This window comes from Cygnus olor, chromosome 3 (assembly GCF_009769625.2).
Source record: "Cygnus olor isolate bCygOlo1 chromosome 3, bCygOlo1.pri.v2, whole genome shotgun sequence".
Taxonomy (NCBI): Eukaryota; Metazoa; Chordata; class Aves; order Anseriformes; family Anatidae; genus Cygnus; species Cygnus olor.
Window position 1 is genome coordinate 75,331,697 of NC_049171.1, and position 25,843 is coordinate 75,357,539.

The 25,843-nt window shown below is 42.4% G+C and overlaps 1 long non-coding RNA gene across 3 annotated transcripts in view; it reads left to right on the forward strand.

The window, feature by feature from the left end:
* LOC121068357 overlaps positions 1-24,984 on the forward strand; it is a 33,142-nt gene extending 8,158 nt beyond the window's left edge. The window contains exons 2-7 of one of the 3 annotated variants that reach the window (XR_005818825.1): positions 9,256-9,425; positions 9,852-9,895; positions 10,473-10,645; positions 13,267-13,327; positions 22,779-22,922; positions 24,654-24,984. This is a non-coding gene — a long non-coding RNA (uncharacterized LOC121068357). The remainder of the gene's footprint in view (positions 1-9,255; positions 9,426-9,851; positions 9,896-10,472; positions 10,646-13,266; positions 13,328-22,778; positions 22,923-24,653) is intronic. The other 2 variants (XR_005818827.1, XR_005818826.1) reach the window with 2 other exon arrangements.
* Positions 24,985-25,843: the final 859 nt, after the last annotated feature.

Below are 25,843 nucleotides of genomic sequence, written 5' to 3' on the forward strand. Positions count from 1 at the left end.
AATGGCTAAAAAAGAAGTGAGATCGATGGCTATCTAAATGTGGAATCGGACAGCACTTTAATACCCTCAAACTTATAAGTGAGCCTTTGTCTTTCCTTAAAGTCAACTAAGGTGCTGGGTGTGCCAGCTGGGTGTTGCTGACCTTCTGCTCCAGGCTCTCTGGTGTTGAAGCATGCTGCTACAATTTCTGCAAATTGCTTGTTCTGGCTTTGCAACATTCCTAGTTTAGAATTTTTCATGCTGATATTTCTGTGTGTCGTTTCTCAGACACTCTTACTGGGGATTTTACAGGATTCTCCTGGGTTCAGGCCAGTCCAGCAGCCACTGAAGTAAAAAGACTATTTCTCTTTGGATGGACTCACAGCTCTGACAAAGCTCACAACTGGTGAAACCTGCTTTGACTTCACAGAATAGTTGAGGTCGGAAGGGACCTATGGAGGTCCCCTGGCCCAACCCTACTCCTTAAGCAGGGCCACCCAGAACAGGCTGCCCAGGGCCATGTCCAGGCAGCTTTTGAAGATCTCCTAGGAGGAGACCCCACAGCCTCTCTGGGCAACCTGTGCCAGTGCTTAGTCACCTGCACAGTAAAGAAGTGTTCCTAGATGTTCAGAGGCAATGTCCTGTGTTCCAGTTTGTGCCCACTGCCTCTTGTCCTGGCACTGGGCACCACTGAAAACAGCCTGGCTCCATCCTACTTGCACCCTCCTTTCAGGTATTCAGACGCACTGATAAGATGTCCCCTGAGCTCCTCTTCCACACGCTGAGCAGTCCTGGCTCTCTCAGCCTCTCCTCATAGGAGAGATGCTCCAGTCCTGTGACCATCTTGATAGTCCTGCTGTTAGACTCTCCCAGTATGTCGATGTCTCTTGTACTGGGGGGCCTAAAAGTGGTTGCTTCTTAGTGCTTCAGAGTGATGAATATGGAACTGTTGTTGATGGAGTACTGAGCTTATAGCAAGTTGAGCAGAACACGTTTTTGTCTCGCTACGTAAGAAGTGAAAGAACAAACAGAAGCTTCTAGGGTTAATGTTGTGCTCTGAGGCAGGCTAAGGGCAGCACTGGACTGGGAGGACAAGAGAAACCTTTGCCTCCAGAGAGGACAGTCTCCTTTTCCCTGAAAAGTCTCTGCTTCTGAGGAAAATCACGTGTAGAATAGGGACTGAATTGCTTAAATGGTTATGAGATAGCTGCATGCATTTCTCAGTCTTCTTCAGTGCTCACTGAGGCTATGTTTGTTTTGAAGAACTGTGAGGGCCACCTCTGACCTCCGGAGGGCTGTAAGCAGACTGAACACTGGTATGTCATCCAGAATGGCACATACACCAGAAGTGAAGGAAAATACTGTTACAGCAGCCTCCACTCACTCTCACAGGAAGCTTAACATGCAACAGAAGCATGTTGAATGTCCACTGAGGGATTTCTACAGAGGTGGTCACAGCTCCACTGGGAAGCATGATATGGGAGCGATGAATGTGCATTAGGCACGGCACTCAAGTAATGCAGATGGGTAGCTGTGTTAAGGAGCAATATTTCCATCAACGCTCATACATCACTGTATACAGGGTGTATAGCCATTCAGGCTCCTCTTTAAGTAGCACATGGCTTGGCTTGTGAGCCAAAAGGTTGTGGCAGAAAGGGGAAAAAATTGCAGTTGTGTTTTGGTGTAATATCTACCTAGCAGTTTTAATGTTTTTATCTATGTACTATCTGAGCACAGAACTTCCAACCGTGGCCCTATGAATTATTGTCTCTCACAAGGTGTGGTTATGTTTTACAAGTAACCTTGTGCTGGCTGGCTGAAATATGAGCCCACAGCATTTAGACCAATAATACTGTACAAGTTGTAGTGTTTTCCTTAGACTCCTGGGTATCGGTTAGCTGCAAAGCTGCCAAAGGACATTCCACAGTCAAAGGAAATTGAGTGTAGGTGGGCAGCCCAGAGCCCAAGTGCATACTTCATAAGCTCTCAGTTGTTATACTTACGGGGTGAGTCACACAATAATCATCCTATTATCAAAATCACTGTTGGGTGTGTTGTGTTTTTTTAACTCAAATTTCATGTAAGAGTTGCCAATATTTTCCAGAGGCTTAAATTTTGAAACTGGGAGAAAATGAAGCAAAACAATCTAGCTGACACATCTATGTGTGCAAATACTTCTTTAGTTGTACAGTGTTTTTTTTTTTTATTTTTAAGTGCCAAAAATATTTAAAAATAACTTCATATAATTAAAATAACTGAGGCTGAGGGACTCTAGCAGAAAAAAAGGACTTGGACATCCCTGTTGTCTGGTGGCAAATAGTCATTAAACAGCATTACACTGGTCTTCAGTGCTGGAGAACAAACGGCTTTCTAATGGGACAACATCACCAGCTGGGTGAGAAGGCAGTCACCTGCAGGAGGCATACATAAAATACTTATTGAACATATGCAAAATATTTTGCCCCCAGGGTTTGACCCAATCTGGTATAAAATATATATATATATATATATATACACACACACACACACACATTGTTGTTATTCCTCAGTCAAACTCTCAAAGCAGAGAGCCTTTTCCAAAAGATCTCCTAGGGTAGGGCACTACTTATGATGAATTCCTGATGCATTTTTGCCAACTGCCTGGCCTGTGACAGCTGCCTCTGCTCTGTGCTGCCCTAGGCACCAACGTGTTTCTGTGGGGTTTGCTGATGCCACAAATGTGCCTGGAAAAAGCTCCTCAGAGACTGGGAAGGAGCTGTGTGGGCCTTGCACATCCCCTTCTGCCTGAAACTTGTGCTGGTCCTTTTTCAGTGCCTGCTCTCCATGTTGTGCACAAGGATGTCCCATCCCCTACAGTGAACAATCCCATGGCAAGGTTTCTGCCAAGGGATCCTCAGGTTTTTCTATTTCCCCTGGGTTCATCTCCTGTGGTAGTTCAGGCAGGGGAAGGGTGGAGGAATGCCTTGGTCAGGGATGTCTTCCAGCTCCTTTCCTCTCCTGTGACAGAAGAATTTTAACTTGGCCTCTGAGGCCACTGAGGCCTTACCCAGCCCATTGCAGGCATGAGTCATGGGCCAGCACCAGCTGTCACTGACTCCTCCATCTGGGAGGAAATGGCTTGTAGTAAGAGAAGCAGAAATAGGAGGATAAAAGGCGTATCATCAATGACAGTCCTCTTGTTTCATTTGGTTACTTCTCGGATTAACCTGTTCTAAAAGCCATTAATATCCTGACAGCATAAATGAGGAGAAACCTGTTTCATTTAAATGATGTTAGGACTTCATTCTCTACTGTGAAGTCATTCTTCCTGTTCTCTGCTTTGTCCTTCAAAGATATCCTGGAAAATCAAACCTCTTTACTCACATTGCATGGTCTCCATGTAGTACTGCTGCTTTTTTTGTTCCCCTGGCATGTACTTTAGGGAAAAAAAAGGCTGTATAAATGCTACATAGCCCGAAGACAAATGAGAAAATAGGTGCCCTCCCCACCCATGCACCCATCTCCATGTGTAGAAACCCTGACCCAGAGGTGTCAGGCAGTGACTTGGTAACTTCACTGCTGGAGCCAAGGGTCTTGCAGGCAACACTAATGCTGAGGAGTGGGGAGCTGAAAGCTTTTTTTTCTTCTTCTGAAGATAAAAACCATTTCCAATAAGAGTAATGTGGCACTTGTTAAGAAAGAAGTGATTTCTGTCTTTTTTTTGTGCGCATAGGCAGCACAGCAGGCCTTGGCTATGCGTCAGGGTCCCTTAAGGGCTACCAATATTGGCTCAGCAACATCAAATCCATACCCGTGTGCCTTCTAAGCCTGTCTCTCCTTCGTTTTCTTCTAGCGTTCAGGGGGCTTATCAGCAGCCAGGAACTATTTTTGGAACAAAATGCCCTTCACTTTTTGTAGCTCAGCCTCCCTTCTTCCTGCGGAAGCTGAAGTGTGCCAGGTGCTGCACAGCACAGGTGTCCTCTGGATGCTGCCTTTGGCATCGAGGGTCTTCCAGCCCCATGCGGTCACAGAGCATTTCCTGACATTGTGAACAGGAACAGCTATTTGTTTCATCATCTTCCACCTAAACCACCTTTTCCCACTGCTAATGCAAATTATGTTATTCTTCCAGAGGCTTCATTTCAGTGGTTCAGTGACCCATATATAAACTATCCTTTGTACCAAAATGCTTAAATGACTGTTTTGTGATTTGAAATAAGCAGTGACACAGAAATGCTAAACATTATCGGATGTTATTATTTCCTTCCTGTGGATCAGGAATGAATGAAACAGTTGTGATAAACAGGACCATGTTGCTCATGCCTTTTACTGCTAACTAATCTGAATCTCAGATGGGCATTTTATCCCTTGCAGGAAAGATTGCTACCTGTCTGGCCAATTTGTGGCTTAAGTATTGCATTGTGTTTGTTACCTGTCCCTGTGGATTAAATCTGATGTGCTGTTTGCCAGCCCTCCACACCCAGCACTATGCCTTGTTTTACATGCTGCATCCAAGCAGTGCTTTAAGTCATTACATTTAGGGTTTGCCTGCCTCGCAGAGCCTAGCAAAGATGAATCAGCTATCAGCCTCTCCATACTACTAAAACTAATAAAAGCCTTTTCATTAACACCAATGGAAATTCAGTATTCTTCTGGTATGCTGCTGCAGATCCTGGATTCCTGCTGATTTTCAGGAGGACCAAATGGCACAAAGCCTCCCCAGAGTCAGGCGAAAGCAGGCACCTAACTTCTGTTGAAATGCACTGGAGTGAGACACATAATAGCTTTTGAAGGTCCTGTCCTTAGACTTGCTTAATTTCAGGGATTTGATGTGAAAGGTACTATAGATGTGCAGCTCAGTACTATAAAAATAGGAAGATAAATGTAATTGTTGTACATAGCCAGCTCAGCAGCTTCTGTTGTCCAATACCGTGTATCCAAGAGTGACCAAAACAACTCACCTCAAAGAAAGGTGCAAAAAAACCCATTGAACCAAGTTAGGTTGTTAATGAATAATTGCTGCCAGCAATACCTTCTTCCTATATTTAATAGCTGCTGTGCACTGAAACTTGTAGATGTGCGCATCTTCTAAAACTCCCCTTCTGATTTGGAGGATGAATGTTTCTGGCCCTGCATGTTTTCTCCATAAGTGACTAATCCTTTCCCCCTGAGATGTTTATGTGGCCATGAAGTTGTGCCACTGAAACATATCCTGTTTAAAAAAAAAAAAAATCTGCTTGTGCAAAGCACAAATGTATCCCCCTGATCATGAAGCGATCTGTGCTGGCAGGGCCCAGCAAGCAAAGTGAGGGCTGTGGGATGGAGAGTGGAGAAGTTCTTAGAGAACCGTGCTCCAGTTTCAGTCTTCCATGAAGTGACTCCTAAAAGCAGTGAACAGAGATGATTATTTTAAGAATTTCAAAAGATCCTTTATCTGTGTCCCTTTGAATAAATGTGATGTAGTTGTGTGTTGTCCCCCCCTTCCCACTTCCTGTAGTAATAATTGTGGGCTCCTTCTGCAGTTCTTGCTTAGCATGTTCACCCTCCTCTAGATAAGCTTACCTTTTAGTTCAGCTTGCACTAGAGATTATGCAGTGTAGCTAAACCCCAGTTTTTGCCTGTTTTTGTGGCACACTGATTATTAGGCAAGGTGAATGATGTTGTCTCTATGCGTAGAAGAATGTGGTGTCAGTGCTGTCTCATTTACAGTTTGTATCTCATTACAGAGGTCCAATTTCTGCGGTCACCAAGTTTCCCCTTGTTGCTTATTAGCTTTTCTGGTAGTATTGTCTCCTCATCTTTCAAGGATACAAGAGTCACCTCTGCAGAGCAAAGGCTCTCAGAAGGTGGATTGTTTTGCTGAAGGAAAGGCACACACAAAGTTTAGCACTTAATGAACAGACTCTGAAAAGCTGCATTTAAATCAGCACTTGGAGGCTGAAGGGCTAGGGAAAAAGATAAAATATTTTCATCAGTGGCAAAAGAAGTTATATAAGGACAGCAGGATGCAACGCTGTAAACACAGAGCTAAAATGCTTAGATTTTCTTGTAGCTTAGTTCCAGATTGTGACATGCTAGGACACCTTTTGGAGAGGTCTTATTTTGTTGTTGAATGCAGGTGTGACACAGCTGAGATGAGGTATGGCTGTTTCCACCTCACATGGCAGACATGTGGGGCTGTGTCTAGTGGGAGAGACACTTGTTGTAGGGTAATGGGGTGAGGGAAGCCCTTACACTCATGTACCAAGCAACTGATGGCTAGGATTAGGACTTGTTATTTCTCCTTCTCACTGTGATATCTGTAGTCTCCCTGTCAGTAGCCTCATAACATTCCCCTGCTAAAAAATATTGGTGGTTCTTTTCCATGCCATCCCTGCCTGCACACAGCTCTTCAACCTCCCCGAAGTCCCATTTTTAGAAGCTGCACTGCCCAGCATCAAGTTGTGTTTTCCATCAGACGTGAGGAAGCTATTTTATATATCAAAGTTTCCCAGTTTTCTTCTGCATTGAGACAGTCTTGGCCAACTCTTCTTGTATTCTCCAGTACTTGCTTGCTCTCTTTCAGGCAGCTTCCTACAGCCTCCCGTAGCTCAGATATGCTAGAGCAATCCTGAACTAGCAAATGGCAGCACCTGCATAGCCAGTATCCACACGAAGGCAGAGTCCTTTAATATAACGGCCACAAGGAGTAAGTAGATGGACAAGTGTTTTCACCAATTTGAAATGATGCTACTTAGATATCCATGAACATCTTGAAGAGCAACCTCATCACATCTTTGCTCATCTGTTGTGCATTGCTTAGTGATGAGGAACTAGGGCAAGTTGTCATTGCCAAGAGTGGTGCTTCATTCATGTTGCAAAACAACTGCCGTGGAGATGAGTAAGGAAATCTGTTCAAAATGCCTTTTCTATTGGCTGTGGAGAAAGGGAAGAGGCAAAGAAGAAACCTGTGCAAACAATGACATATTTTAACATGCTGGTAATTAAAATAGAGAGAAGACAAATTAAAATGACTACTGTAATGTACATATGACAAATATTTTAAGTTCTAAATAATTTTTCAAGGTTAAATGAATATATTTTTTCCCTTCCTTCTTTTTTTTCTTTATAAAGGCTTTTGTCCCTTGCATTTAAATCTTCTCCCAATATGTTGTACAAAGCCAGTGTAATTCCTGCATTTAGGAAGAAGGTTCATTGGACCCAACATTTAGGGTGAAATGTTCATTCTTCTCACTGGACTTACATCTATGTTTCTTGGTCCACTGAAGCAGATGCACTGCAAATAGAGAACATGCTCCCATTTCACCTTTTGTTTCTAACCAAATGGGCTGGAGCTGAGAGCTGTGTAAAGTGGCAGTGGATTTTGAATTCCCAGTGCCCTTGTCAAGGTGGATTTATATTAGAATAACAGCCAAGCTGTGCATCTCTGGTCTCCCACTGTAAGTCCTGTTGAGATAAAGAAAAGGGGCCACTTCAGCAATTAAAATTGGAAGACATCTCAAAAATAAGTAACATCCCCATGGCTCCCAGCCCCAGAGGCTCCATATGGACTCTCCCAGCTGGGCATTTGTGGCGTTTTGGCTCTAATTCAAGAGGCACAACTGCTACTCACATGTGTGTGCCTAGGTTTCTGTTCCTGCCCCATCCCCCCGTGCCCACAAGCCATCCCAGTATCCATATCCATACAGTTTTAACACTGGCTCGCTGCAGATGAAAGATGGCCACCAGCACCAGCAGCTCAATATAATTCCCTAATAAAACATCCACTGGTATTGGCAAGAAAGCCCCTAAGGAACGAATATATCTTCTGGAAAGACAATTAAAAGAGATGGTTGGGGTAATTGTGCTTGATTGAAAGGAGACATACTTTTTCTAGCAGAAAAATAAGCACTTAAAAATGTTCGGCCAGCCGAGGACAATTATCCAGCCGGTGATGCACAAGCACAGAGGGCAGCTAATCCATTTTAAATTGCTCTTGCAGTCAGGAGAGTGACTGGGAAATGCAACCAGGCTGGCTCATGGTCTGGGTGCAGGCAGGAAGGTTTCTGTGATACCTGGACCGGGTTTGCCATGCACGGCTGCTCTCTTCCTCACTGTGACTTCCCACCACATGCACTCAGTAGCAAGGTGTTTCTCCTGCCTTACAAACTCTACAGTGGTAGCCTGGGCCTGGGAGTGAAGAAGGGAATTATTCACTCCATCCCCAGGTGCTGCCCATAACAGGCAAGCTGCTTTTGAGGTCTATAGCTGACCATGTTGCCTTGTTAGGGGAGCCCTTGCCTACCAACTGCTGCCTGGCAGCACTGGGCTCACCAGGAGAAGCTGGTCCTCCTGTCACAGAAAGTGCACAGGCGTGACTGAAGTGCACGTGGAATACAGCAGCAGAGGAAAACAAAGCGATTTCTCTGGTCTTTTCCCCTACTGATATATTTTAAATACTGAGTTGCAAAATCTATTTTTTTTTCTTCCCTTGGGTGCACTGGGATGATGAAAGGAGAGTAAGCTGGTATGTGAGTGACACAAAAAGGGCAGTTTTCTAAATATATTTGGAAGCCTTCAGAACCAGCCCATGCTGGGTTTTGCCAGTATCACAACCCGAAACACCAATTTAGATTTCCTTTAACTTACGCGAGTAAAACACTTCAAACTTGCTTATATGTTACAAAAGAGGGAAGGGAAGAGGAGCTGGAGCACTGGCATGCTTCCCACCACCCCCCTTCCCTGTAGCTGTGAAGATATGAATTCAGATGCTCATTTGTACCAGCACAATAAAGAGAGAAGCTTCCCGGTTTTGTCTGGTTTAAGGAGAATTACAAACCACCCAAGCACAGCCATAGGGTAACAAATGCAAGCATTACCTCATCGCCACATAGTGTTATTGGCTGGAGATAGCTGGAGGTGGGGTGTTATTGCCTACCCGCTTGGTGAGTGCCGGATTTTCTCATTATCTCTCTCTCTTTCTTTCAAACCAGCTGACCCTTTTAATGGATGTCATCTACAGGGACAGCCCTCCTTTGTGGAAGTGTCGTATACAACCGGGGAGGAACAGCACAAATGTGATCATAAAGAGATTAAATGGGATCAATAGAAACAATTTAAAAATAAATAACTCTATAAATGCAATAAACAATTGTGTATTCGATACAGCGATTTTAACCATCCTTTTAAAACTGCCATTAAATCCCACAGAACAGCTCTAAAAATGATGAGATCATTAGAATACATAAGGCTTCTTGATTTTTATTTTGCTAAGTCTCTGTTTGCTTCCTAAGGCCAAATCATGTAATTTTTTTTCAGGACCACCCTCTGTCACTGGCTTTCAGAAAAGTCATCACTGATTGCAAAGAGCATGAAAAGCATGGTGATGACAATATCACTTACCTCTTGTGAGGACCTGGCTTCTCACGGCCGCTGAGAATGTATTGCCCTGTTGGGAGACAGCAGGGAATTACAATTTCAATGCTAAGGTAAATCCCACAATACTTTCTGGGGTAGAAGGCAAGGAAGGCAACAGCAGTGCAAGTCACCTGCTCTTGTGATGTCTGGACAGAAGTGGCATAATTGAGACCGGAGGTGTTGTGTGAATCCAAGCAACGCTTTTGCCCCTGGCCTTGTTTTTTTTCTCTTAGATCCCATTCCTGTGAAATACCCTTTGGCATAAAAATAATTCGATGTAAATTAAGAAAAGATCTCAAGGTTTATCTCTTGGCGAATAACATGGCCAGGTGCAGACCCGTTTCCAAGGGTCTTCAGCATCTGTGCCATACAAAGCTGTATGCCATGTGTTCTGCAAATGGCCTTTAATCCTTATTTCCTTTACGGCAGATACTAATAGGGGACTGAATTCTCTCCTCCTTTGTCTCTCTGATGTTGTTTTCTTTGTTTCCTTTTAGGAGCAGCACAAGGGGATAGAGAGCAGACAAACTGCATTATCCTGGTAATTAACTATCTCAGCAATATAGTGGAACCATGTCAGTGGTAATGCTGTGTAACAATTTGCATACATTAGTTTTCATGTCCCAAGAAAGCAATTTCTGTAGCATTTAAGAGGAAAATAAGGTGGGGGGGGGGGGGGGGGAAGGAGGGGGGAGGGTTGGACTGAGGTAAATTATTTTTTTAATTCAGAATAGGGTTCAAATAAAGAGAATGAATCTAGTCCTGAAAGTGCTTGGAGTGTTGTTAACATAGCTGCAATTATTCCTGAAGCAGTTAGCTGTCAATGTTCATCCAGTTTGGAAAGATACCCAGCTCCTTTAGGACCCATTGAGCTGTGGGTAAGGAATATCAGAGCTGCATGCACCATGCACGTGCAGCACTTGTGATGCTGCATGGGCACTGACCCCTGCCTTGCTGCCTGGCTTGTGGGGTTCCATTCCTAAAACACAAAGATCTCTGAGCAAAAGCAAGGTCCCCCAAAACCTGTCATCGTACCAGATGATCATGTAGTGGCAGTATTTCCACTGGGGTGACAACAGAGACTTTGGCAGTGACCATTCATTCCTATTATTTTTCAGCCCTATTCTTCTTTGGTCAAAGACACTCCTCAGTGATGCCAAGCTATGGTTATCTCAGGATGCCTTCGAGCCCAATTTGGTTGAAGCAGACAGGGATGGTGCACTAGTCTGTGGTCTGGCAGCAGGGAAGGGGGGGACCCTGAGCTGGTTTCTGGTCAGTGGGAACCTGCAAGGTCAGTGTTAGTTTTACAGAACATCTCTCCAGCTTCATGTCCATGTGGCCTATCAGCATGTGGTCCTTAAATTCTCTTCCTGTTCTTTTTGATGATTTACTCTGTGACTTGGGAAAATTGCTTACTATCTGTGTGCCTGAATTTTCCCATCCATAACTTGGGTGTATTAATTAAACAACTTCCTCAGAGGGATGTTGTAAGGTTTAATGAATTCATGCTTGCAAAGTAATTTAACATTTCAGATGAAAATTGCTAGAGAAGTGCAAAGCACATTATAATTAAAACAGAGAGGATACAAAATAGTAATAATCAAAAGTCTCTGAAGCTGTTGATCACAGTAAAGGGGGAATATTTATATTTGAAGCTGCTAATAAAAACATCAATCACTGTGTTACAAAGTAAAGTTTTTATAGCTAAACAGCATTAGTTAGTACTCCGCTATTTATTATTCCACTTACTATTTCCATCTCCATTGTCTTCACACAGAAGGAAAAATCTATTATTTTAAACTGATTCACTCTGGATTTATATCAAAAGGAGATAGCATTGTGCCCAAAATACGTCAGACGAGTGTAAAGCCCTGGCATGTTCGTTCATATGACTGTCTTTACTGCAGCAGAAGTCAATAAGATCACACACCTGAGTGAGTGCAGAAGGGCTGTGAAATTGGAACTTTGGTATGTAGAAGCAAGGGAATGAAAAATAGTCCTATCACCACAAACAGTGAAGTCCATGCAGAGTACCAAATCCTTAGAAATGATTGACACTCTGAATAGACAGAAATTGTGTAACTCATGCCAAAGACTTTTCAACTATCATAGGTTTCATTATGTAACACGGAAAATACAGGGATTTGTGTGGCCTTACATGGCTCCATAAAATGAAAGATAGCTTTGCCCATGTCCTGTTGAAAGGTGAGGAGAGAAAAGCAACAGCTTGTGAGGTATTTTAGAGAAAGCTGTTGGAGAAGTAGCAGAAAGAAACCACAGAAGAATGTGCAAGAACAGATTTTCTCTTCTGTTCATCACAACACAATCCTTAAAAGTCTTAAACCATAATCCAAAAATCCAAAAACTTGTGGATCCTGGAAGCAAGCCCAAGACTGATTTAAGGTTTTATCCCAGTTGGTTCAATTGCATTTGTGTAAGCTATATAAACCACGGACCTCCCTGTGCACCCTACAAAGCCCATGTCCTCCACAACTAGAGAGGCAGCAGCTCTCTTGGTGGGGGGGGGGACCTGCTGGGAGGTTGGTGCAGGCCTTCATCCTTGAGAGGAGGTGTAGGAGCTGAACTACCTTACAGACAGGGACAAGTCCTCAGACAATTGAAATGGTCATTGATTTATGTGCTTACAGCTCATACCAAATGGAGGGTTGTGCAGGCTTTAAAATAAAGATGGCTTGCCTGTTTCAGGACAACTTACACATGTCCCATCCTCAAAGGTCATTGATGATCTGGGGGAAAAGATATAAGAGAGAATTTTCACTATTTGGAAATTTTGACTATTTTAGAATTGGAATTTTGGTTTCCTAGGCACAGCTTTGAAACTTGATTCTCACATGGGTAAAAAATTACATCTCTAATGTCCCTCTAGGAATCTGTTTTCATGGAGATACGTTTGTTGCTTCTGAGATTACACCGATCTGAATACTATATAGGAAACTGGGTGTTTTTCCTGGAGTGGAGAAATCTCACAAGCCCCCTGTTCTGTGTGTTGCAAACCTGAAGGGCCCCTGGCCTCTGAGCTTTGAGACCTCAAAGCCCTCTGGCCTCAGCTTCTTGTTTTGCGGATGAAGAGCTCAAACAGTGCTGGTCTTGGGGCATCAAACATACAGAACCTGGTTCCTATAAGCTGATTCCTGGTTCATCCTCAGACAATGAACCCTCAGAAAAGGAGATTACATAGAGTGGCCAGTATAGGGTGGAGAGTATATAGCTTTTAACATCCTCAGACATTGTGATTTGATGAAGTATATGTTTATAGGGACTTAATGGGAAATGACAAAGGAAGGGATAATCTGTCTCTATTGAAAGACAAAAGGGGAAATGTGGGAAGTATTCCAGCTCTCTGCCACAAAAATACCTTAATGCATTAGTCATCTGAGTCATTGCAACATGCTCTGGCAGTTCTGATGCCAAATCTGTGACTGAAATACCAAGGAAAGACAGGTGTCAATAGTCTTTCTAGTAATGAGTGATATCTCAAACATATTTGAAAGAGCCTATTTTATGTTAGATAACTAGGGGTCCAACCGTTTACAGACCTACAGTCTGAGCCCAGCATCACACGGGGGAGTGTGTGGATGGTGGCTGCATTTCTAGAGTGGTGCTACTCATCTGTAGTGTTGTGAAAGCAAATGTGTGGGTGCTTTCACTCAGAATAACTTCACAGAAATAAGAAGCTTCCTTAGTGCTGTGGGCAGATGTGACCCAGCTGTGGATCTAGGACTGTGTTACATGAAGTAGTTCATGCCTTTAACCAGATGGTCTGGTCTGGATGAAGGGAGAAGTAATTTTCCTATTAAATCTGTTCCTGCCTTGGGTGTTTCTGATGTTCAACACTAAGATTACTTCTCTCTCTCTCTCTCTCTCTCTTTTTTTTTTTTTTTTTTTTTTAAGTATGGATGTGTGGCAACTGAATATCAACCCTCACTTGAATTTCTCCAAGTATATTACAAAGGTGAGAAGATATTCCTTCCCTATTCTCACAAAAGTGAGAGGTATAAAGCCAGGAAAGACATACTAGAATTGGCTGAAGAGAGGGCTGGAAGAGGTGGGAATAGGATCCGATCCCATGTTCACTGTGTCTAAGGATGTCCCAAGCTCAGGAGAGCAGATGAAGGGTGGCAAATGAGCTGGAGACAGTGATGTAATCAGCTTGTTTCCCTGCTACCTATTGGAAGCCCCTTCTGTGCCAAAAGAAGGAAATTTGGAAAGAAATATGTTTATCATTTCAGGTTATCAATAAAGCACTTAATTATATTTAATTAAAAAAAAATAAAAATAATAATAATAAAATAATTATTTTAAAAAAAAAGAAAACATGAAATATCCTGGTTTTGACTTCCTCCCCCTTAGTGGCCACTAAATTCATCATGGTATCTGTGTACTGATTTCAGTAACTTCTGCTTGGCCAATAAAAATTTGATCCTGGTTTGATGATGTCAGAGATGGAGTCACCATTGCTGTTGGTATTTTACTGCATGAGTTAATCTCTCTTACTGGAGGGGGTGGGGATGAGCCCAGTAAGGTAAAGGAGAAGAAATAAGGTTTATTTATATCTTCGAAAATATGTAATTTAGTCTAGAGGTTTATTAGCTGCTTGTTTATCCCTGGAAAATCATTTATATGTATGTACTTTGTCAAGTCAGTTCTTGATATTTGCCCTTTTCTTGAATTCCCTGTTCTAAGCAGGATGAGCTTCTTCATTCTCCTACTGTAGCACGTTTTCTCTGGCCCATGGAAAATACTTCTTCATTGTTTCTGATTATCTTTCAATTTTAAGTATCTTTTTCACAACTTAGATAACAGATTTGTCTGTGGTGTTCCAGCATTGATCTTGCCAGTCTCGCATACGCTGATAAAATTGTTCATCTGCTCACTCCTCCTCTGTTTAGATACTGCTCTCTTCTTGTAGTGTCAAGAGCCATGGAAATGAAAGTGAAATTTTTATTTTTTTTTCTAACTCCAAATATAGCTAATTGTTTGGAATTACATGGTGTGGATTTATCATAGTAGAAAATGAAAATATAATACTTGATAGGTAAAGAAAATAAGATGAGAGTCTGAAAATAGTCACCTGTTCTAGAATAGCCGCGAAATAGCTCATTTCCCATATCTCTAAACTTATTCTTAGGCTGGCTTTTTACTGGATGAACTCATAGTGTACTTCTCTCAACCCTTTCTTCCTTAAGGGAAGTCTAAGTGAAGTCTACAATGTGCTCCTACTGCAGGGTACCAGTCAGCTCTGTGCTTTCTGTGTCTCCATCTTCATTGGGATTTATACTTACATGCATGTCACTTCACTGCTGCTGGTTGTTCCAGTTATCCAATCTCTCATCTTTTCACTGATCTGTAGAGAACATGGGTGGAGCTTTTCACTTGGAGGAGATGTTGAGCCATGAATATGTCTCTATTGCTAATCTTATGGTGACTTCATATGTAACTAAATACTATTATTTTAATACACTGACCATGACCAACTCACTTATATTACTTTTCTAAGTGTGAATAACAAAGGACTCCAGTTTAGGATTAGAAACAACACCTATAAGCAGATGTTTGGAGACATATTTTCAAAAGTTGGATTTCCTCAGTCTGAAAATGAGACCAGCCAAATTGATATTGGTCAACCAAATTTCCAGTAGAAATTCTGGAGAACCCTTGGGATCCTAGCGACTTTTTTTGAGACACTCAAAGAGAAGTAGAGGTCTTTTCAAAATCTAGTCAATAAACCCCAGAGATAATGAAGCAGAGGATTTCTTAACTTAATTAAAAATGGGGCAAAACAAAGCCAATTTATGAAAAAACATCAAAACAAGACAAAATTCTGGAGTCTGATATTGAGTGCATAACCAATTATAACTGTTAACATTTTTAACAGACCAGTGGATTTGCTGTAATAGGCCAGTGGATTATCTCTTCTCCCACTGTAATCAATGCAAAAGACCTTGGGGAAAAGCAGAATTGGGATCCTCTTAATTACCCATTTATAAGCATATGTATATTTTTAAATGGTTGTCAAGGCTGGGCAAAACACAATTTCAATAAAAATCAAATTGATCACAGAGTTCCAACCATCTTTCCTTGCCCCTGGTTCTACTGAAACTTTGTGGACTCCCTAGCTCTTATTTCTCTACAGCATGAGAAAGAGGGCTGTGAGCCAAACAGACTATTATTTATTACAATCTGTAGTGGGAGTGATGGCAGCTGTTGATGGTAGTTTTTCATTAACAGTTAAGTAAAGCCAATAAATGTTGTAATGCACTGTGCAATGGCAGATGGTGAGCTACAGCAAGAGATTCTACCTCAACCAGTGCTCCATGCTCATCTCTACTTTGAAATACCATCGAAATAGAAAAGAGTTTTAAAGAGGACCACCTGTTCAGCTGCCTTATTCCCACATAACTTTCATATGTCTGGAAATGCAATCCAAATGCAAACAGCTAGGACAAAACAAACTGCCTGCCACCAAAAGAAGGTAGAGAATAACCCATTCCACTGACAGTTTGGCTATAACTTACAGTGCAGTTTCTGACCTATCTTAGGCTCTTTTTCTTTGCAAAATTGAGTTAGTGGTCAGGCCTGGAATAAAGCACCAGCCTGTGCTGATATTTGAAATTTTACAGCTTTCTTCTCCAAAGTAGTGTAGATTAGGGTAGAAATACTCATTCCATATTGTTCTTTGTACCCAATGGCTTTTCTCATGAAAACTTGCTCATGTTCCTGGTGAGGTAGCTTTATGCTCAGATTGTATCATAGGCAAAAAGGTGACCACACATGGAGAAGCATGCACCTGACTTTGACATGGAATAATCTGAAGGAAAAAGCAATATTTGGTTCTTGAATTACAGGGATGTTAGTACCTCGGAAAAATTACTTTTTGTATCAATATCTGTTCCTACAAGGTCTATGGTTACTGGTAGAAAGTTCTTGCTGGTACCAGCAACTGCATTATTTTGGATATTGTCATGATGACCCAAGTACAGGATCTCGAGGGATGTTGTAAGTGGTTTCCCAGGCATTTCATAGAGTGTTGTGTATCTAATGATGTTAATGCACTTCTGGCATTGTCATTTTCTTTAATGAAGAGAAAAGAACATAAATAATGGGTTTGACCAGGGTAATAAACATTTAAGTGGTTCCCGAGTCTGCTGTTGGTCCCTGCTGTATTCTGAGTCAGGAGCAAGAGAAAACACAGTGCACGTATAATGCCTCCCTCCCAGTAAATGGGTTATTTGGTGCCTGGAGCATCAGTGGGGTTTCTGTATGTTATTGCTGTTAACTAGTGAGAATGATGCAGCACTGTATTTCCAAGTGAATGCACAAACTTCATGAGTCATAGCTGTGCTCTGAAGGGAGGGACACAAACTCATTTTTGGTTTATTTGTATTGCATTGCCTGGAAAGATAAACCAAAGCAATCAAAAATAGAAAACCAAAGTCTCTTAAGTGGATACACTGATGTCCATATGAAAAAGTATGTTAGTGAAAAAAGGTATGTTAGATTACTGTACTTTAATCCTAGTCCTCCAAGATAGCTCCAACTGTGGCTGGTAATAGCAGGTTTATTTCCCATGTCCTGGCTGCTTCACTGCTATTGTTTGCTTGCCATTTATAGAAAAGATCACTATAATAAGCAGTCCAAGCAAAAGGCATTGCATAGGCTCTCTGCCAGGAAAGCAGAGGTGCTAAAGTGATGGGGTGACCCTCTCCTCTGCCTTCACATCTTGGTCATTGGCTGCGCAGCACATAATGGCCAGAGCCTGCTAATGTAGAGAGACCTTGAGCTTGTCACTGTGAGGGAAGCCGATGGGGAGATGCAGCACCCTGATAATTTTTGCCTACGTCATGTGTCTGCTCTTGAGGAAACTGATGTGAGAGCTGAAAGGAGTATACAAGTGTCCCCTTTTCATTCTGAACCTGGTCCACCAAATGTATCTCCGACTGCCCAGCTCCAGGTGATGGGAAATAAACGCTACTAGGTTGGCAGCAGCTCAGCTGCAAGCAACGGCTAAGGCAAAAGTGTGCAGTGGCTTGAGAGGCAAATTCAGAGTCCCTCCTCTCTGGATCGAGAAGACAGACTTTCTGCAGTGGCTTCTGTGACCATTAAATGGGAATTATGGCACTTTGTGTACTTATGAAATGGTGATTTTCCATGGCTGTTAGGAAAACTTCTATATCAAAGCTTTCAATGATGACATTTCTAACATGAAATAACGGAAACAAATCAGCATTTTCTTGTTAGGGGAACCTGTGAAAAACGTCATGGATTCAGATTGGACCTGCACGATCTACAGAGAACACACTGATCTAGTTTTGACTCTGTTAGACACAGATCTTAAATGTCTGAGAAAAACATGCAGAGGCAAAGCCTTATGTTCACATGACGCTGTGGCCTGTTACAAAATGAAGAGACATCAGTGTCATGGAAACTTTATTATTGCTCCCAGTTGATGAAACTCTCTTTATCACCAGCAATCTTTACATAGTTCTTTTCACAAAAAGAACATAAACGATGTTTCTTGTTTTCTATTGGGCAATTCACTGAACAAAACCAGAAGAGTTTTCCATGGAGGAGACTGCAAGGAGTGTTTTTCTTCCCAAGTGGTTGCAGCAACACTGGGATCAGAATGGTGCCTGCTTTTTCATGTAGTTACCAGCAAAATGTCTACCATTTCAAATCAGAAGGGACCTCACGCAGATGCTTAAAACATTTGAAAACATCTGAAGCCAGCAGATACCATGGTCTCTGCAAGGGCATGGAAGGAGCCATGCCCGCAAGAGCCTGTTTCAGAGCTTGAGTGTTTACCGAGCGCCCCTGTGCAATTCCTCTTCCACAGCTTTTGGTTTGGCCTGGGGGGACGGGAGGGGTAAGGGGTGCCTTTTTGTTTTGTTTCCTCAGCTGGGGACTTTCCTCAGTGTGTCATTTTCTTCTGTCATCTTAAGTCTCCAATCAGAGGCAATTATGATAGCACATTATGTAAATATTAAAGACAATTGTGGAGCTTTAATTAAAGCCAACTTTGTTTCTTCTCCCCCTCCCCTCTTCACTCCTCTCGATTTAGTCAGGAACACAATAAACTTAATCAGCTGCCCCAAATTATGCATGCATTAGCCCGTGAGATTCAGTAAGGCTGGGCTTCTCAAGGACAAAGAAATATACTGAGCTCCAGCATCTCACTTTGTTTTCTCCAGCCATCTTTTGTGGTGTGTCATGGGAAAAATTCTAATGAGGCTCTCCCTGCTGCTGCAGAAATTCCTGTCAGATGCAAGCTGGTGGCTCTCTCTGCTTTTTATTTCCCAAATACAAATTTTCTGTTATCCCATCCTTCTGTGAGGAAGGAAAGTGGTGCTGCCAAAAAATGGGGATTGGGATAGGCTGGACTGGCACTGGCTAATCACCGTCTATAACAGTTTCTTTTTTCTGGAATTAATTTTCCTCCCTTCTCACAAAACTTTAAGCTTTTTGGCACGGCAGCACACTGAAGAACGTGTGTTAGTTTATATCTGCAGAATAGTTTCTGTGCATCAACTTTCACTGTGCATGGATTTGATTGTGCTGGTTACGTAGGGTGCTTCTTTTTTAAACCCACTATAAAGCAGATGCTGTGACATAAAGTGTTCTGGGGAAATTTCTGGCACACTGGAGATTCAGAAGAATTTGCTAACCCTCCCTCCCTGTAACTCTTCCAGCAAGCAAAGCTGCTCAAATTAGCAGAGCGTCAGGAGGGAGATACCCCTTGTCCTCCTGACTTATCTCCAGGAGGGGAGGTGCAGGCTGGCTGCTCTCTCCTTTTTCACTATTCATGAACGTCACCAAGCCCGGCCATCATTTTGAGCATGTGCTGCGTGATGGTGGCAGGGAGCTGCTTCGACCAAATGGATGTGGGTGTGCTTGTTTGCTCATCAACTGAATAATAGCTTGCTGCTGTTTGCATTAGGCAAGGAAGCCCTGAAAAATGCAACCTTCTGGAAATATTTGTGCTTATTTATGTCAGTGCGGCAGTCTCGATTCAAGAAGGCAAAATAAAAGTAGGAGTTTCTCCTGGTCTCTGGCTGGCTTGCTTGCCAGAGTGCCAAGTGTAGCTTAATAATGCACAGGCTGAGTGTGTGCCCTCTCTGGGAGAAGCCTGAGAGGAAATGAGGCCATAATCTGAAGCATGGCATTGTCCCGTCTACCAAACCAGCGTCCTTGCTTAATTTCTCCAGACCAAAGTCAGATATTTACAGATCAACATAGAATTGGTTTGCCATGACAGGAATGAAATCTATGCAACTTAACACCTTTCCTGAGATATTATCCACCGTTTATTTAGAAAATAAATACCTTCAGTTTGATTTGACATTTACATGCTGCTGCTGTGAGCCCCCTGCCCTTGGACGAGGCAGGTGGAAACACTGCTCTGGTGCGGGGCCAGGAACTACCCTGGTCCTTGCAATGGACCACATCAGGAAGAGACTTGGCTCTCGAACAGCTCAGGGGGGACTGGAAAACACCTTTCTTTGCAATCTCATGTCAGCCAAGGTGAGTTCAGAGGGGTTCCCTAGGCAAAGCTGAGAATTTGTTACCCTGTCACAACTGTGTCCTATTTAGGATGTGTTTTCATTGCAGGAAGGTGTTAATTTTACTGTAGATTAGCTTACTTTGGTTTGCCAAGGTCAGTTAGGTGTCTGGCATGTCCCACCTGTTTGGGACACAATGCTTCCTTTATTTGCCTACCTAAGTAAAATCTACAGGTGCCCATGCCCTATAGGGATTTTAAATGATGTAGATATGGCTGACTAATTATTTCCTCCAAGACTGTTTTTCTAGTGAAGACACAATCTTGGCTTTTTTAATGCTTCATTTAAGTGAGAATATACTCAGGATATACCAATTGCTAAAAGTTATTATTTCAGCTGTAGTATAGTGCATTTTAGCTGTTTTTTAAGACCCATATTTCTGAACCCATAAAATCTCCATTTATTTGGATATATGTTCTTCCTTTCCTATAATATACGGAGGTATATCAGACTTCTCAGCAGAAAATTTTGGCAAGTGAGAACAAGCAGGGAAATAAATTTTCAGCTAGAAAATAAATAAATAAATAAATAAATAAATAAAGGTCTTTATTATTAGTGAGACAAAGCTGATATTTAAACATATGGTCAGTAGGAAATTTTGTGTTCCTTTACCTGATAAGTTACTTTTCCCCTCTTAAGCCTGGAACAAATAAAGAGCACAACAGCAACTAAGTCTTTTGACAATCTCATCTCCAGGTTTTAAGGATTTGCCATTCAGCCTTTACATTTAATCTTCTATTTCAGAGGAAAGATATCCTTTGGTCTACCTGGCTATTTTATTTTTATGGAGCAATCTTCAGAATTCAGTTGTAAAGAAGAAAAAGATAGTCTTGCTCAATAATAAAGTTGCAAACGTTCTGCCTTTTACATCTTGGCAATGCCTGCTTGCCTGTTCCGTAATGTATTAAACTGTTATTTGTTTGGGGTTTTAATGCTCAGCTCTCACTAGCAGGACTAATGCAAGGAAAACTCAAAGGATTTGACTTTGCTGTGATAAGCCAAAGTCTCCACCAAAGGAAATGAAATGCATTTCCTGAATCTCTGGACAAAAGTTACCACAATAGCTTTAGTGAAGTTTTTTGTTAAAGAGGCTTATTAAAATAACACAGTGAGGAATTGCTCAGTGTACTGCTGCACAGTTAGAGGGTAGAAGTCCTCTGCACGTTTCCAAACAGCTGGTTTGTTGAGTAAGTCTTCACTATCTCAGGTGAAGCTAATAGGAAGCAGTTAGTTGCTTCATAGGGAAAATGCAAAGGCACTGTGGGCATCAAGGCAGACAGTGGTCTGAGCTCATAAGGCTACAGAGAAGGAAAAAAAGCATTCTGTTATGTACATATGAAAGGAAGAAGGAAAATAAGCTGGTACATGACAGCTGAAACCCCCAGACCAGCTGAGAGGAAGGACGAAGATAATGTAGAAAAAAAGCAGGGTAGATGCTAGGTCTGCCTCGTGCTGTGCTGTGCGGTGTCACTGAATGGCCACTGGTGATGCATCAGTTACAAGCCCAATAAGGTGCATAGGCAGTTAATATTAGCTTTGATGTATGGTTTATGAAATGAGGTAACAATCATAAAACATTGCAACTTGCAGCAGAGCCCTCCTAGGTGGAAGGAATAGGCTAGCAGGAGGAAGGTAAAAGAGGCGTAACAACATTATTGCTGTGATCACAGGGATTAGGCTAGCTGGAGAGGGAAGGTGGAGAGAAAAGAGAAAGAAAAGGTGTCTGAGGCATTCATGTAGTTCTTGTTACGTCCTAATATCAAGCCAATTTCAAACTAGGGCTAGATGCCCATTTTATCCTCAAAGCACTTGACCTTACTGCAACACAATGGTGAGAAAAACAGGTGAAGAAAGTGGCACAGTCAGGTAGAGGAGGAATTGTCTTGCTTTTGAATTTTCATTAAAAAAAGGGGTGGGGGCAGGAAGCATATCATTTGAAGCATCACTTGAAAAAAAAAAGGCAAAGGAAGAAGAAGAAGGGATGTTGCTTCAAAAAAGAAAGAAATTTGTGTTGGAGGCTACATCAGATGCTGGGGTCTCTGACTTCAAGACAGTAGAAGAGATGGACTGGCCAGGAGCCAGGTAAGACGACTTGAATGAAAGGCACATTTCCATTGAATGCATAGTTGAGTTTTGCCAAAACATCATCAAAATCCAGCTGTCTCTGCAGAACATACTGGATTTGGAGAACAAGCAAATTTTAACAGCTCTGCTTCCCCCACTCCCCGTCCCCTGGTTAGAGCTAGGTTTTAAACTAAAACCTCTCCCTCAGTTATCTTATGCTCCATCTCAACTCTTTCCCTCTCGGGACTGCAAATACAACTCCATCATCTTCACTCTAATGATAATATTGCAAATAGTATCAAGCTGCCAACCATGGTGAAGCACAGCCTGAACAGCCTCCCTTTTCAGTCAGCAGGAACCTGGAATGCCAGATCCAGTCTGCCTTCAATTAAAGATGTTTTGGTCCTTTTGGGCTGTTCATTTATATGGACAAAGAAAAAAACCTGTGATCTGATTCAGAGTTTCAACTTCTTTCTACTTCCAGACTTCTCTGTCTCTGAGATATACAGGCAAATTTTAATGGTCTGTCAGATACATGTGGAGAAGATGTAACACTTGCAGGTTTTGAAGTACCTTTTTGGGGGTCCTGTTGCAATTATACATTTTGGGAAACATGCATGTTTTAGCTCTTCAGTTTCCTTCCTAGGCCACAACCTCCCCCCCCCCCTTTTTTTTTTCTTTCTCCATTCCTTCGTTTGTCAGTGATGTAAGAACTAGGACTAAAATAAGGGGCCTTTGCACAGCATATCCTGAGTCTGACTTGTTTCTATTTGATTTCTATAGATAGGATACAGAGGTACAAACATGTGGACTGTGATCCACTTGCAGGTGGACTTATAAAATGAACCTAAGGATCAATGGCATTCAGACTTGAAAGAGCACCCCTGGATGACAACAGATGATGATTTCTAGGGGAAAATAAACAATGTGAGCACTCAAATATGCCTATATTTTATATTTTACAAATACAAATGATCTTTGTGAAGGGAAGGTTTGACATACACTTGTAGGAAAGAAAGAATTGAGCACTGAGATTAACTGTCTTGACACTTTGGTACTGCTCCTGTTAGGGTACTACAGCTATGGACTTTGCAGACCTCAAAGAGTGTCTTTCCATATCCAGAGACTTTCATTATTGGTAAGCTTTTCATGTTTCTGGCTCACACATACAGTATATCTATGATGAGTAAATTAGCTGAACAGTTGGCTCATCAATATTTACATAGGAGGCCTTTATAAATAACCCATCAGATTTCCACACGTTTGCTAAACTTACAGTTGTGACATCCAACACAAGCCCCAAGAGCTTGCCTTTAGAGACAGTTGACGGAGAGGTTTGTACATCATGTGAAAGAAAAACCACCCAATCTTTATCAGTGTTGTAAAATCTGCCTTCGGAATTACTCCATTGTGTCACTGCTGTGTTGCATTGTTTTCAATTGTCATTTGGCTGTTTGGGACAAATGAGAACAAGCAAGTCAATGAAAAGCCTCCCTGGGTTGCAATGTTGTCAGTAAAAATGAGAAAATTGGCTTCTGTTATCACAGAACACCCCAAACAAATACACGAGTTGTTTATCATTGTAGAGAATAATTAGCATGTTGAATTTATTTTGTGATTTTACATAAATCGATAAGGAGCTCTTTTCCAAATGATTTGCAGGTGATTGTGATCTGTTAGTATCAATCTCCGTTTTTCTTAATAGGAATCATTTATCCAATGCTGGAATGTTTCCCCTGGAAGAAGGAATGCATAGGGCAGCACAAGTGTAAATACCGAGCGGTTGATTTGAAGGCTTTGTGCTGCCTGTAACCAAGCCTTGCTTGTTAGAGTGTTTTCAGTGATGCTGAGATGAATCTTTCTGTGTACTTGTAAGTGTGGTGCACCACCTTTGCTGCCTCTGTCCCAGGGCTGAAGCCCATGGGCTAATACTTGATGACTGCAGTAGCACCTCCTGCTGTGTGCAAAGCTGATCAACCTTGTCTGCCCTTCCTGTTGATTTCTATTTGCAGCCTGCTGAGGAATTCAAATACTGTTGTATTGAGTGGAAGTGGCGTGGGGTGGGGAAGGAAAGAACTCCCCAAGAGCAGCTCTCGCCCAGTGAAACCCATCTTGCCAGACTCTCTGCTAATGGAGAGGGGGGACGTTTTTTATGAGTACTTCTCTGAAAACCAAACATCAGACTCTCAGGAGAGTGCCCTGAGGGAGGCTCTTGGAAGGCCTTCATGTCTGGTGGAGTCAGAGCAACGTGACAAGTGCTTGTCTCAACTCACCAAACCTTCACAGTAGTGGTGTTTGGGGTTGTGTTTGTTTTTTTTCAAGCATCACAACCAAAGGGGGCTTTTAAGAGGGATTAAAACTCTGTAGACATTCACAGGGAACTCGTCAAAGGGAACAACCTGAAGAGGAAAGAAACACGTAGTCTCAATGTTTCTGAGATGTGTCGCGGTGGCTCACAGAGCGGAGGCTGTCACGGGGGTGTCATGTGAGGTTGTGGCAGCCTCACAGCCCGTCACTGGAAAGGGGCCTGTGGTGTGGGGGAAGGAGGAATCGAGTCTCCTGACAGGAAGGATCCTCAGGAAGGGGCGAGCTTCCCCGCAATTTGTCTGTCAGCAATCTTTGATGAAGTGAAATTAATGATAACTTTGATATTTTCAGGAATTCATCTTGCCCCTGGCAGCATTTCCACTGCTAGCAGAGCCTTCTCTCAGAGCAGATATTGTAAACAACAAACAAGGTCGGCTTGTTCGGTGCTGTGTCTTGCTGAGGACTTACCCCTTCAGAGGAAAGGATCACAGGCAAAACTGAACTTTCGTCTGAAGTAGCTTTGATCACTGCTGATAGCTATGATGTTAAAAGTTGCTTGCCCTAGATTGGGAGCAGCCAACCTAGAACCTGACAGGCAAGAAAATAACATGTAAAGTCAGAGAATCAGGGTTTTTATAAACTACCTGATTTAGCCTCTGACAGGTATTTTTAGCATGAAGAACAAAACAGAAATACTATGCAGCTTCAAATGTATCTGACTTATTCTTTCACCATTTTTTTCCTGTCTGGATGGCTGCCTGGGCAACCTGCTCTAGGACACCTGCTTTGGCAGGGGGGTTGGACCCAATGATCTCTTCAGGTCCCTTCCAACCCCTACAATTCTGTGATTCTGTGATTTTAATAAATGTCCAAACCTATCTTTAGTACATTATATTTGTTTTTCTAAGTAGCATAGCTATGGCTTTTTAGTGAAAATATCCACAACAGTAACTACGACATTTTGCAGACAGCTCTGGCCTCAGTGTATCCCTACTAGCAAATAAACCAGACCAGGGATCCTCTAGTCCTGAGGGCAAGTCGCACAGCTTGCAGTCACTTAGGTAGGCTGTCTTGCTCCTAGGGCAGAGTAACCTCATCAGTACTGCCTGTTGTGAAAAGTCCCTGGCCTGTGCTATGTCCCAAAACATGCCTTGGCATTGTCTGGGTCAGTTGGCACAGGCCAAAAGTGTGCCAATAAGCACACCAGCAGTGAAACAACACAGACACTTACATGCCAGTGATTGGATCCGTGCCCTGGCCCACTTCAGTTTGCTGCTATGGTTGCAGACACCGTGGCTTACAGTGCTGTTTATATCCTGCTGTAATTTTCTAGGGAGGTGGCTTGTGTTCTGCTTTTGCAACAAAATCTGCAGATTTTGCAACATGCAGCACCTTCCTGTGGCGTGTTCCTGCTAAATAAAAGAGTTCACAGGGAAGTTATACTGCCTTGGCTAGCTGGGGAAAACCAGTGATCTCCTCCTCCAGTAGTGGTGTGGTATGAGTGGCCCTGCCCAGCCACAGCAGAGGAATGTCTTGACTGG